Here is a 13,256-nt window from a genome sequence, read left to right as displayed (position 1 = left end):
CGATTTTAGGAAGAAATCCTTCACTGTGGTAGTGGATGAGACACTGGAATAGGTTGCTCAGAGAAGCTGTGGGTGCCTCAGCCCTCACATCATTGAAGTTGAATAAGGCCTTGAGCAACACGGTCTGGTGGGAGATTGCTTTGCCTAGCATGGGAAGTGGGTTGGGACAGGATGATCTTCAAAGTCCATTCCAACCTCTTGACATTCTATGATTCTGTGATTCTCACACAGACCTTGAAATAAGCAGGTGCATAGACAAATTTCTCATCAATAAAAGCAAATGTTTAGTTTCATCAGGGCTCCATGATACTGCTGGAAGTTGTGCAGCACATTTATTTGCAGTGAACTTGAGAACGTCCCACCCTAAAGGCAACATGCTCAGACTCTGTTGTGCTGTGTTATGGTGGCACCGGAATGAATCCTCATGAACTCTGCAGCACTTGTTTCTTACCCCACATCAGCCATGGCAAGACCTGGTTGTGTCATTGGCACTGAACAAAGAAAGGAACCATGGTCCATAACAGAAACCAGGTAGCACATGGTTCTGTATGCTGCAATAAAAGACTGTTTGGATTGGCCATCCTCCTGTTTTGGGATTCAGAATTACCATTGTGTTGCAAAGCTAAGGATCAAATTAATATGCCTTGGTGTTTACAGTTGAGTTTAGGTCTCTAAGCAACACTGCCATGGTGTCTGCTTTGTCCTCCATGCACACCAGCAGATACACAAGCATGAAACCAGTCAAATAAAAGCAGTAACAATGGAGGTAGGAGGTAATTGCTGTGTTTTGTTGAAAATTCACATGATTCAAGACTGCTATGACCTGTTTCAAAATGGTTGAAATTTCAGCAGTCCATGTGTTAATACTACAACAATTTAGTTGAGCCAGAACATGCATTAGATATAAAACAAGTTGACTTGTTTCCTTACACAGGACGTGGTAAAGGTTGTTATAACCGTAGTTAGTTCAGGTCAGTAATGAAGCTCTTAAAAGCTCTGAAGTTTGTCTTCTTCAAGTTTATTTCCTTCAAATTAAGCCTTGAGAAGTGAAAACATGCCTTTGTGCCATCCCCTGCCATTTTCATAATTCAGTGTTACTTAATCAGGGGAATAAAGCTGTACTGCTTCTGAGCAGAGGCTCAGATGGAGCCATTCTGGTGGTTGTTTTGGAGAACTAGCTACTGCATTCCTTCATGCGGTTGCTCAGCAGCTCCTCCATGCCTTCCTTCTGGAGAAGCGAAAGTCTAAAAATAATGTCCTGTTTGTTCATGAGGAGCACCATGAAGGGCAAATGTGCATGTGGGGGCAGGAACAGGCAGGCTATCACCTTGCATTTATTATGTTTTTCTATTTAAACAGGGCGATAGCTTGTGATTCACAGCCTTTTCCAGTAGAGCCCACAGTATGCCAAAGACTTCCAGTAGAAAGAAATAAAAAAAATTTTGTTTGCAGTTGAAGAACATTTTAGTTTATGAGAAGGAAGCTTGAAACATCATATAGAATTAGATCAATAGAAACAGAGAGAGAGCACTATTCTAAAAGATGCAGAAGATAAAAAGGCGTTAAAAGCAGAACTAAATTCACTGCCACGTTGTAATGTTGCCTTGAAGCTGAAGGCAGACATTTAGTCATATGCAGTGGCTCCCAGACTGAAGAACTAGTGAACACGTTTCTGAGCAGAGGTCAGTAAGTGCAGTCAAGCCAACCAGATTCATCTCTGTTGTAGAAACACCCAGTCACTTTTAAAACAAAGAATTTTGGAAATGCAATTTTCTTTTACATGCCACTGTCTGATTTTACTTTCTTTGTGTAAGAAGTGAAAAGAAAATTTAATTTCTGGGGGTTTTTTTCTCTATTAATATGTAAAACTTTATGATATGATATGCATATGTGTGTGGTTTATTGCCGTTATTTAATACTATGCTGCATTTTGTAATACTGGGTATTCAGTTCCTCCCATTTCCTGACATGCAAGCATAATTCAGGACTCGGATGAAAGCAACATTTTCCATATTCTCTTGTTCCCTGATTTTTTCATTGTAGTTTACTTCTAAAACACAGCTTTGGGGTCATAGCAGTACATTAAAGGTAAAATATGTTGACATGGAGATTTTTATTTAAGGATCTATCCTAATTTTAACACATGGATCAAATGGAAAAAATTGTAAGTAATGACCTAAATAACATATCACACTTGGTAGCCTGATTGCTGCTACACACAGATATCCAAGTATTGATATTTGGTGATGGGTGAAATAAACTGGTTATAATAAATCTTGATTTAGCCTCCCTTATGTCAACAGAAGCAATGAATGAAAGTAGAACCAGTGTAGATGGAGACTGGCTTACCAAATTCGCTGTACTCACCTGCAACTTCTAGTATGGTCCCTCAATCATCGTCTGATGCCAGGGGAAAATCCTGAAGGTCCTTCACCCTCATTAAAGTTATATTTGAAGTTGCCTTGGAAAGCTTATTTGCATCAGGTTACAGGTTCTCACAGTGTACAGGACTGAAGCTGGCAGGTGAAATGTGCAGCCCCTTTTAGCTTGATTATAGCCTTTGTTTGATAATATAATCTGGAGGGGGTTGGTTGGGGCTTGGGGTCAGGACTGTACTGTTGCAATTTACACAGCATGGGGCAGAAGTACAGAAACTGGGAAACTGTTTATGTAATTTATGGAGAGAACGTTTCTTCATAATACTATTCTGCATGTGTTGGTGCATGGCACCTGGCATGGGTCATTTTCTAGAGGAACAATCTCACTGTTAATTAGTGTGACAGAAGCATGTGGTCTCTAAACTTCAGATCTAAATTAAGTGCCTAAAACCAAAGAGTGTGAAACTACTTGTGGATGTTCGCTTAGGGATCTAGTGCTATTAAAAATGCTAATAAATCATTTGAAATGAGACAGAAAAATAATTGCATGTATATTTATATAATATGCAGTTTTAGTGTGAACAATGAAAGGGTTCAGACAGTATGTACAATGAAGCAAGAATATGGGCAAGGAATCCCACCTAGTTCTAAGTTGCTCTAATTTTCTTACTTTGATGCATGTAGATGAGGTGTAACAAATGCTTTCATTTTCTCTGGATGAGAATATCAGTGTCAATGGGTAGATTAAAAAGGGAACACTTTTTAGAGGATAAATGTAGCACCCAATTTTGGCTTTTCAAACTAAGTTCTTTGTCTGTCTTGCAAATTGAAAAGTAATTGTCTCTGTAAAGGGACTGTGATATTTGAGAGTGAGATCAGCTATCCATCTCTAAGGTTGGTTTGCAAAGGTTGTTTCAATTTCACACCACCCACCAGAAGCATTTGTCTCTTCTAATATTCACATATTTGCTTTTTATCAACAGCAGGATTTTTCTGATTGTTGTGTTATGCCGTTAGTACACTTATCGTTCAAATCTTGATTTTTAACTTTTGTAAAACCTTTTTGATATTCTAAAACTGATAATGAGGAAGACATAACCCTTGTTATGTATTTATTATAGCACACATAGCATGTTCCATTTTTGGCACTGAGCCTATTCAATATGTTTTGCAGGCAGCTGTTTCCTTACATTGTCTATTTTCTTTCTTCTCAGTGCAGCTTTAAGACTGTAATGCCAAGATATAAGATGTTTTTACAACTTACTTTTTCTCTTCAGGAATTACTAAACTTAATCTACTTGGCTATCCTTACAAGCTTGTTACTTGGAACTTGTTATGCAGCTCCAGCACATGTTATTAAGAACTCTACCTATGTGTCACTCATGCCTTGGAGCACAGAGCAGATTTTGGCTTTGAATAATGTCAGCCCCATTTATTTGTGCATATACTCCTTCATCTTGAAAATAGAGACAATTGCATTGGATTAATATAGTGGAAAAATGCATGGCATATGTGGGCCAATTACAGAGACTTCTTAAAATCCTGCTTCCCAAAATTGTCTTCCCATTCTCTTCAGATCACAAACAAGACATAATGCTAAAACAATTACAGGAACACAAACATGCTGAGCAAGGCCTCTTCCATGAGTAAATTTGCACTAGCAGCCACAGGGCTACAGCTCTGTAATAGTGGAAGATCAGAGCCTAGCGAGGCCCTTAGATACTTGAAACTGGAATTGAGCAGATATTTATTAAATAAAATTTATAGAATGCTTTACTTTGAGGCATAGTGCAAAATTTATCCCTAAAGGACATGAAATAAAGGTATTTGTTTTTATGAAGTTAGATGTAAACACAGATACTGAAAACAGAGAATTTACAGAGAGTGAAGATTCTTAAAAAGTTATATATGTAGGTACAACTCCCAAATATGTGCATGCTGATACATCTCCTTTCACCAAAGCTTTTAAAAAGCTTTCTCTTGTTTTTATAGTTCAACACATCAGAAAATTTACTGAGACAGCTAAATAACTATGCATTCAAGCAAACTGCAAACCAACTCTAACATCATTGAATACTTTTCTTACAGTGAATGTACCCCGTTCTATTAAGATTGTTAAAATAATTTATTTTCTTTGTGATCAGGCAAACCTTTGTCTGAAGGAATACTTGCTTTTCTTATCTGTATCCTTCTGAAGAACTCCAGCACCAACAGTGATGTTAACTGTGCCCGAGAGAATCTTTGCTTTGGCGACAGGCAGGACAACCACTCCTAATATATATGGGTCAGTGAACGCTGCACAAGAAGCACAGAAACCAGGAAGAACACGACTGATGAAATCAGCATTTAATTTAAGGTATTTTACATGAAATTCTAGTAGAAAATGGATTTCCCAATTTTATCAGGGTACTTTTATGTGTGGTGAAAGGCTATCAGGGCTGCTGCTGAGGAGGCAGTCAAACAATATTGTCAAATCTGTGATATCAAGGATAAAATAGAACTAGGCATTCTATAGAACTTAGCCCTCAGAAAGAAGCATTTTGCAACAAACAAATACTATCTTCATCAAAACGGTACCATCAACATCATCTAAATGCAGAGAGTGGGGTTTTCAAGCAAGCATTTGGTGAAATAAAAGGGAAAATTCATCTGAATTACATTTTGTTTAAATGCTTTTTAATTAAAGTAATAAAGGACATTTGAGTACAACTCTCAATGAAACAAAATTTTCTATCACCATTACAATGAGGAGATGAAAAATATTTTTATACCTCTGTCCTCATGTAATGTGATTTCTAGTGAAGAGAAGTTACCAAGAACCTCTGCTCTGTTTGAAGACAATACATTTGTTATGAAAGCCAGCTCACTATGAGGAGCTAAGAGAAGTCTGGTATTTTATGCTTAAGTAACAGAGAAATGAAAAACACTACATAGCCTGTTTTTGTTAGTTGTAATTCTTTATTACTCTTCATGACCAGGCCAAGAGTTAAGATGTATGATACATTTATGAATACCATTATTACATTTCCTTTCTGTTTAGCTAATTATTTTTTTAAATTTTTCGGGGGTGTTTAAAAACAAAACTCAGCTTACAGTTAATGTACTATAGATAATCATTGAAGTTTAAGGTATTGTTCACTTTTTGGCTAAAAATTTCAGCATTTTTAAAGAAGATAATTGCGTAACTACTGCTTGAAATATATGATGCATTATGCACAAATCACTCTAAAAAATGTAAGCTGTAAGCTTACATTTTATGATATAAAATGCATTTGTGTTCACTGCCTTTCCCTTTTAGTCTTTTATGAGTAACAGTATGTTGTGCAGAGTTTTACCGAATATATTGCATTCTTTCTAAGGAATGCCTCACATTGATTTTTGCACTGTATGGGGAGAACACTGGAGTCTTTTTTGATCTTCTCTTCATTTTCATTAGACTAAATTACCTTTTACATTCTAGCCTTAACTATATTTTCCTGCATTCTTTATTCTTTACATACTGATACTATTAAGATACTCTGATAAGTTGAATAAACATTTTCAATGAAAACATATTCAGTCCCATATAGAATTCTAATGTCACAAACAATCTGCATGACTTTATGACCCAAATTTCCAGGACAGAGCAAAGATTAAATAATCACATTCTTCACATCTCACATGGATTCAAGAATAGATGAATTGGGAAACTACATAAGCAAAGGACTCTGCTTTGCCAAAATGGATTAATTGTAGTGTTTCTTCTCTTTAATCACCACATTGTAAGTTACTTGTCTATGTAAGAAAGCAGGATCCTTATGATTAAGAACAATGAACATAACAATTGGTATATGAAAACAAAAAAAATTTATACTAGGTGGCTAGCATGCACTTATGTGCCTGGTCACAGACTCAATGCAGAGTTATTCACCAATGCCAGTCAACAGCCACTTCCAACACATCATTTTTCAGACTTCTGATTTCTTAGCATTCTGTTGCATGTAGGGAAAGCCTTATAAAATAAAGGCCTTGTTACCCTTGTAAAATCATGGCTCAGGCCTGTTACTTAGGCTAATTAGAAGGGAACTAGGGGAGAGTGACTCAGCTGGAATAGGGGTAGAGAGATGTGAGAGACGAGCTGGGTGACTGCCCTGTGTCCACATCGTGGTGTGTGGTGGTGGATGTGCCTTAAAACTAAGTAAACTGATAACCAGCTAACTGCTTAAAAAGGCCTGGTTTTTGCAATAAAGCAGCTCTCCTTTGCACCTGTCTTGGGACTTTGTGTCACTCTGCTTTATACAGCATTCCATAAGGAATTTGTTTTTGTAGATCTGTAAATAGTAGGATCATGTATAGGAATCAATTTTTGCAATGCTTTGAAACTAAACATCAATTAAAGAAAACATATTAAAAAAAACCCACCACCTGTTTGCAAAGTCATAATTAACATTTTCTTTCAAGAGAAAGAAAATGTTAATTATGTATATAATATTTTTTTGTGTGTATCATTTTATGTCTGGGAGGTGAAATTATAATCCTGTTCCTTTATTCGTGGTAAAGTATGTTTTACCTGCTAAGCAGAATACAATATACCATGTCTATTACTTAAAATACGTAAACCAAATTTTCTAGACTAGGTCAGTATGTTAAACTAATATTGCCCACAGCCTTCTGTTTCAAAAATGGTCCCTAACATTCAGAAACTTTGCAGCAGATATGCTGTTTCAACAGTGTACCTGAAAAAAAAGTTAAGACTATTGCTTTCCTCTTCATTGAAGTCTTTCAGACATGCTATTATCCTGTGGAAGATGCAGTCCACCAATAGGTGAAAGAAGTAAAATATGAACAAGAATGGGGCATTTCCATATTTTGAAATAGTATTTTAAAACTTCTTAGTGAAAAAAAGGTTCCCAAGATGTTCAGAAGAGCTAGTAATCTGTGAAAACTGGAATATATATTTAATACAATTGGGTATATTGGGACAGTTCTACATATTATTCTTAATCCATGTATTAATCAGGCTCTAATTATGACTTAATATTGATATTTTTCGCAATTGAGGTATTGAATATCCTTGGCATCTTTCTGCTAACTTCACCGGGCACCCTCTGCCAGCAAAACTCACAAGGAATATGTTATACTTCTCTGAATTAATGCATCTTGAGCAGAGCAAGACTACACAATTCTTCCAGTAGCCACTGAACAGAAACTTTGAATTCGTCACAGAATAAAACTTTTGTAGCTTTCCTTGTAGTTTTCATATCTGCACAGCTTCTGGTTCAGTGTTACTATGAGCCTTGTCAGTATAAGCTTCAATTGTATGCAGTGTAGGATGAAGTTGGAACAAGACGGAACCACTGAAGTCTGCTTTGACCCTGGAATGAGATTTTTACTTACATTTCTTATGCAACTTGTAGCTCTTTAGTCTGGAAAAGAAAGAGTAGGAATTTGATCCAACAGAAATCTACATCCATGTGTGTATCTGCATTATACTCAAGGTGCTTCATAACAACAGAATTCAGCTACAGTGAGTGCCATTTACAAAAGACAGATCTTTTTTTCCCCCTCATTATGTAAATTGGATTGTGCTGAACTAAAAAGATATTTTAAAATAAGTGCTTTTTTGATTATTTATGTTAAGCATGTAGAATTTCTTAACAAAAACTTACTAAGACAAATTAATCTACAACTATATTTTTAAACAGTTGTCTGTGTTCCAGTTTTTCAAAGTCTGAAATGTTCCCAGTATGATTTTTCAAAGGTGATGAGAGCCTAATAGCTCTACTGAGCCTATGGAGCACTGTGACAAATCATGAAAACCACCATGTTTTGAGTTGAGTACACACAAGTAAGACTAGTGAATGTGTCTGAAATTTTTGGCAGTGTCTGAGTTCCACAGAGATTACATCAAATACTGTAAATGTATGAAGTAAATAACCACTGTATGGTCCATCACACAGAATTTTAATGCTAAAAAGTGGAAGTGTACTCAGCATTTATATTCCTTTCTCCGCTTTTTTAACAGTCTGATGAAATCTAATGAAATCTAGACTCTAATGAGTCTAATGAAATCTTGCTTGCTCATGGTCTTGTTTCCATTTTACTCAATCCTGTGTTGGATTCATCATAATCCTGTGTTTAAAGCGTCAAGTCTGTTGTCATAGAAGTGATTGATGTCACAAATTCACTTAGAACTTCATAGCATGAGCAAATTTTTTTTTTTTTTAAAGTGACTAGAGAAGAAGAAAATTGTTTAAATAATAAAGCTTAGATAATGAGTAAAAGGAAAAAGTATACAGGGATATACAAAGAGTAAGTGTTTTATAACTGAAGTCTATTGGAGGAAATTTCTCTTTCAAATACAGTGTTGTTTTTAGAGTTGTATGTAAAATACATGTACAAGTGTATCATATAACCAACCTTGAACTATTACATATACCAAAACAAAAGAACACAAAATAGACACAATAGTGAAGAAGAAGTGAGGATGATAAATGGATTTTTTAATGTCAATGATTAAAAAATAAATGCATTTTAATTAAGAGTTGGTGCATATACTCTTTATTCATTACTGGAAATGTTAATTGAAGTACCATTTAAAGATTTATTCAAATTAATGTTGGTATGTTCCCAAAATGACATTTCTCTGACATCAAATTTTGCATGTCTTTTTAGTCATTTTTACTGTATCCAAGTCTTCAATTACATGTGTTGGCTGAAACTTCTTACTAGCTACGTTATGTGGTCTGTCAGACTTGTCAGATACAGTATGTCTTCAAGTAAAAACGTGCTTACAAGATGCTCAGTGGCACCAAGTGAGCTACATTCTCATTCCCACCATATAATGTAACCAGCTGTTACACTTTTACTAATAGAAAACTAGCAACAAAGGTAAGAAACAGATAATTGCAACAATTTGAAGGCAGCAATTTTGAAAAAAAAAAAAAATTGAGGAGTTGCTGCACCCTTCTGAATATATTTGTTCAAATCCCAGTAAGTGGCAAAGCAATTTGTTTCTTCATAACAGGACTAAACAGCTTTGTGGATAGGATAAAGTATTTAAAATAATTTTTTTCCTCGGTGTTTCCCTGTTGGCTAGCTTAGATTGTTTGCTGCTTACATTGCTTTTTTGGCTATCCCAGTCTTAAAATGTCCACCTTTTCTCATGGAGATTCCAAAAGCCTATAGAGCCCAGCAGTGTACCTAGGTGTCCTAAAAATTGTGTGTTGAAATATTCTCTACCATGATACTTCTGTCATGTTTGTACAGAGTAACAAAGGCCAAAGTGCTTACATTAAAGATATGTCCTACAGGCAGGCCTCATAAAGGGTGCAGGTGGAGATGTAGAATGTAGATGCTTTTTGTTCTGTACCTTTTCTAAAAAAAGTACAAATGCCCAGATCTTGCCTAATATTGGAGCCAGGAGACAGGTGGAATGTGCAATTTGATCTGAATAGATGGAGAACCACCAGCTACATATGACTGGGAGATCTAAGAAAAAGGACTAGATATCCTCTTGTTTCTGTTCTACCTCCATGTTAGATTTTTGTACGAGATAGATTTATAAACCACTTCGGGTACTAGTTTTGTGTGGTATTTGAATACTTACCCTGTAATAGCAACAGCTGCACATCTAAGACACCAATCCAAACCTCACTGGAATCAATGGAGGGTCCCACTGACAAAAAATACTGGCAATGTTTTAAAGTTGAGAGGTCGGAGGTTGCTGATAACATAATCCATCTTCATAATAACAAGGAGTTTATGCTGCCTAAGCTTATCTTATTAGTATTTAATTGGAAGCCAGGCATAAACTTCTTTCAGTCAGCACTTCATTAAATTTACAAGCATTCCCACACACTCTTGTGTGTGGGATGCAGAGTAAATGAGAGACATTTGACTACTTGGAGGCTGACTTTGGCACAGAGCTATTCATGCAGACACACAGTTTCTTTTCCATATTTGAAGAGAAAAAGTAGAAAACTATTTCATGCTATACACCAAGCTGCCTACCTTTGTCCCCCTTTACGCACTGTGAAACAGTTTACTCTTGTAATAAATGTAGCCATTCAAACTAAGATTTGGTGTGGTGAATACCTGCCACAGGCTTTGTCTAAGTTTAAACCCAAATGGCCCAGTAATTTCTGAGATTTTTGAAGAAAATTTATTATATTGAAAGATACGCCAGCTAGCTCTTTTATCATCTCCATGTCTTATTACAGAGTACTACACTTCATCAATGACATCACTGGAGTGCCAAGGATGTGCCTTTTGCTGACTTTTCATCCTTCTGTCAAAAGTCACCTTTTGCTGACTCTTCATCCTTCTGTCAAAAGTCACGCAAACAGGCTAAGTTGTAGAATTTCCATCTTGAAGGACCTAAAATTTAGAAATAAACCATGCTAAAACACAAGTGTGTCTTAAAGAAAAGTGGTGCCATATGGTAACATTGAGGCAGTATCACAAAAGTAATTAAACTCATGCAAATATCTGCTAAATATGTTTGAAAGCACTTTTAAAGCTACATTTTCTATATACTGACTATAAGGACCAAAACAAGGTACAGACTGTGCACATTTACAGTTTTTTTCCCCTTGGTGGAACAAAGAACTGCTCTAAGGTAAGAAGTTATTCGTTCTTCCAAGATTATCAAAATCATGAATAACATTGTATGATCCCTTAGCATCAGTTCAGGCCATGTTCTCACGTAGAAAGTTTGCCTGAGCTCAGACATAAAAGGGGAAAACACCTTTTGCTTCAAGACACCTATGTCTTTAGACACCTATGTCTCTCATAGAGACACCATAGGTGTCTATATGAGAGACATCAAAGATGGAGGAAAAATAATTAGCAAACTCACTCTGACTCTCAGTTTCTCATGTCCAAACGCACCTGTAAGAGTTTTCAAGCAATATGGTGTAAGATCAATTAATTACCTGGGGCACTGAGCTTGTCAGTGATAAAGGATGTGTAAAATTTCTCGGGTAATTTGTAGGTGACCTTTCTTTATTCTGCCTCTCTAAGAATACCTTGTATGCAAGAATTGCAGTAGCAAGGTTTCCATGAGGCCAAATGGAAAGTAAATGCAGTCTTGATCTCAACAACTCAACCCAAATCTGCTGCAAAACACTTGCCACAAAGCGAGAGGAAATTTCTCATCCTCTCTCAGGAAAACGCCAAAACTGACTGCAAGATCTGCAATTTTCCCTCCTAATAAGCACTAAAGATACAGGAACAACTTTTCATAAAATTGAACTTTCACCTCTGACCTATTTGTTTTTCTCTTCTTAATGATAAATTACACAAGCAAAATTATATGCATTTTGCTAATGCTTTTTTCCCCTAAATGGTTTCATAGTGTGCTCAGATTCAATTCCCCAGTTATGCCCTAACATTGCTGGCTATGACTCTTGTTATGCTATAATGCTACTGAATTATTTTCTTTTATAAATGTAGGAGTTTCCAGAGATTTCCAAAGAAAGTAATTCCTTTTACAAGACTTGGCAGACAAACAACAAAACATTATTGGAAGAGAAGTAAAAAAAAGACAAAAGAAAAAAAAAGAGAGCACTGTATTTTAACTGACTAAACAGGAAGAATATATATTCTGTTTTGATATACCTTGGAAACTTTTACTGCAAAACACTGTAAATTTTTTAATTTGGGGTTTTAAATTAAATCAGACAACTGAAACTGGATTATTGTTGGATAATTCATAAAAGACAACATTTTTATTCATTCAGCTATCTGAAAAATAATTGTAAAAAACCTTCACAGTGTTTTCAGCTGAAATTAAAAGTATTTAATATGTTTAAAGTATTAACACAGTAAAAATCCTGGTACCACTGAACTGAATGGCTATATCCCTTATGACTATATTAGGAGCAAGACTTTATTTCACCCTGGGAAAATAGTTTTCTCAGGTTTTTTGTATCATTTTAATCTGAATTATGTATATTTCTTTTGCTTCCCCTGCCTTGAAATTAATTTAGATGTATTTTCTCATTAACTGTGTTACTAGAAAGACATAATGCAATTCCAATCGCCTGCATTTGAAAGTGACTGGAATTTAACTGCTTTAATCTGAGTACATGGAAAGGTCTTAATTTTAGAAATTTTTAGTTCCTCACTCTGAGAAGCCCATGTTCCTTAAAAAATAAGGTAACTGAGAAGATGTGACTCATAAAAGCAAGAAAGGATACTGAATCTAGGCAGATCTGTGTTTACAGTGGTACATGGTACCGTCAGAAATAGAAAACTTGTATTTAAATTGTGTTAGGAGAAATTGGATTTATGTCAATGAAAACAAGTAAGGGCATTTCTACAATATGAACAATCCAATCTAAAAATTTGACAATTTTTAGATTATCCTGGAAAAATAGTGAAGAGTATGTCCTTTTGCATTGGTGGTAGATATGACTTTATTGGATTTTTCCGATGCTGGTGTCTGTGATTCATTATCTGAAATCAAAGTAAGGAAAAGAGTCAGAAATAAAAAATTAATATCTGGTCAAAGGTATTACAAATGCCATGTCTTAACAATGGTATTTTCCAAATAATTCCTATGTATTTCTACTACTACAGCCTAACTAATGGCTCAAAAATATCTTCATTGGACAGATTTTTCACATTGTAAATATGAGTTATCACAGCTTTCTGTTTGTCTGCTTTTTTAAAGTAAATCAAGTTCCTTCTTAGATTTGTAGGCAAATTTTCATCCAATTACTAAAATTTTTTAAAGGATTGGGTTTTCTTACTAGGATAATTCTTATGCAATAAAAAAAAACAAACCAATGATTTGACATTTCAAACAGGAATTGATGAGGTGAGATAAGTGTTTCATTAGGTAGGAGTCAGATACAGTGTAATAACAGGTCTTACAGGTAATGAAAATTATTT

General features: G+C 35.4%; 1 long non-coding RNA gene across 1 annotated transcript; it reads left to right on the top strand.

Annotated features, from left to right (window-relative positions):
* Positions 1-405: 405 nt before the first annotated feature.
* LOC120509443 lies at positions 406-8,899 on the top strand. Its single transcript, XR_005629270.1, has 3 exons — positions 406-531; positions 4,523-4,734; positions 7,419-8,899. It is a non-coding gene; the product is annotated as an uncharacterized LOC120509443 (long non-coding RNA).
* The last annotated feature ends 4,357 nt before the right edge of the window (positions 8,900-13,256 follow it).

The sequence above is a fragment of the Passer montanus genome, unplaced genomic scaffold (genome assembly GCF_014805655.1).
Source record: "Passer montanus isolate IOZ18808 unplaced genomic scaffold, ASM1480565v1 scaffold52, whole genome shotgun sequence".
NCBI classification, from domain to species: domain Eukaryota; kingdom Metazoa; phylum Chordata; class Aves; order Passeriformes; family Passeridae; genus Passer; species Passer montanus.
The sequence above is the reverse complement of the archived record's forward strand: the minus strand, read 5'-3'. Positions and strand labels throughout refer to the sequence as shown.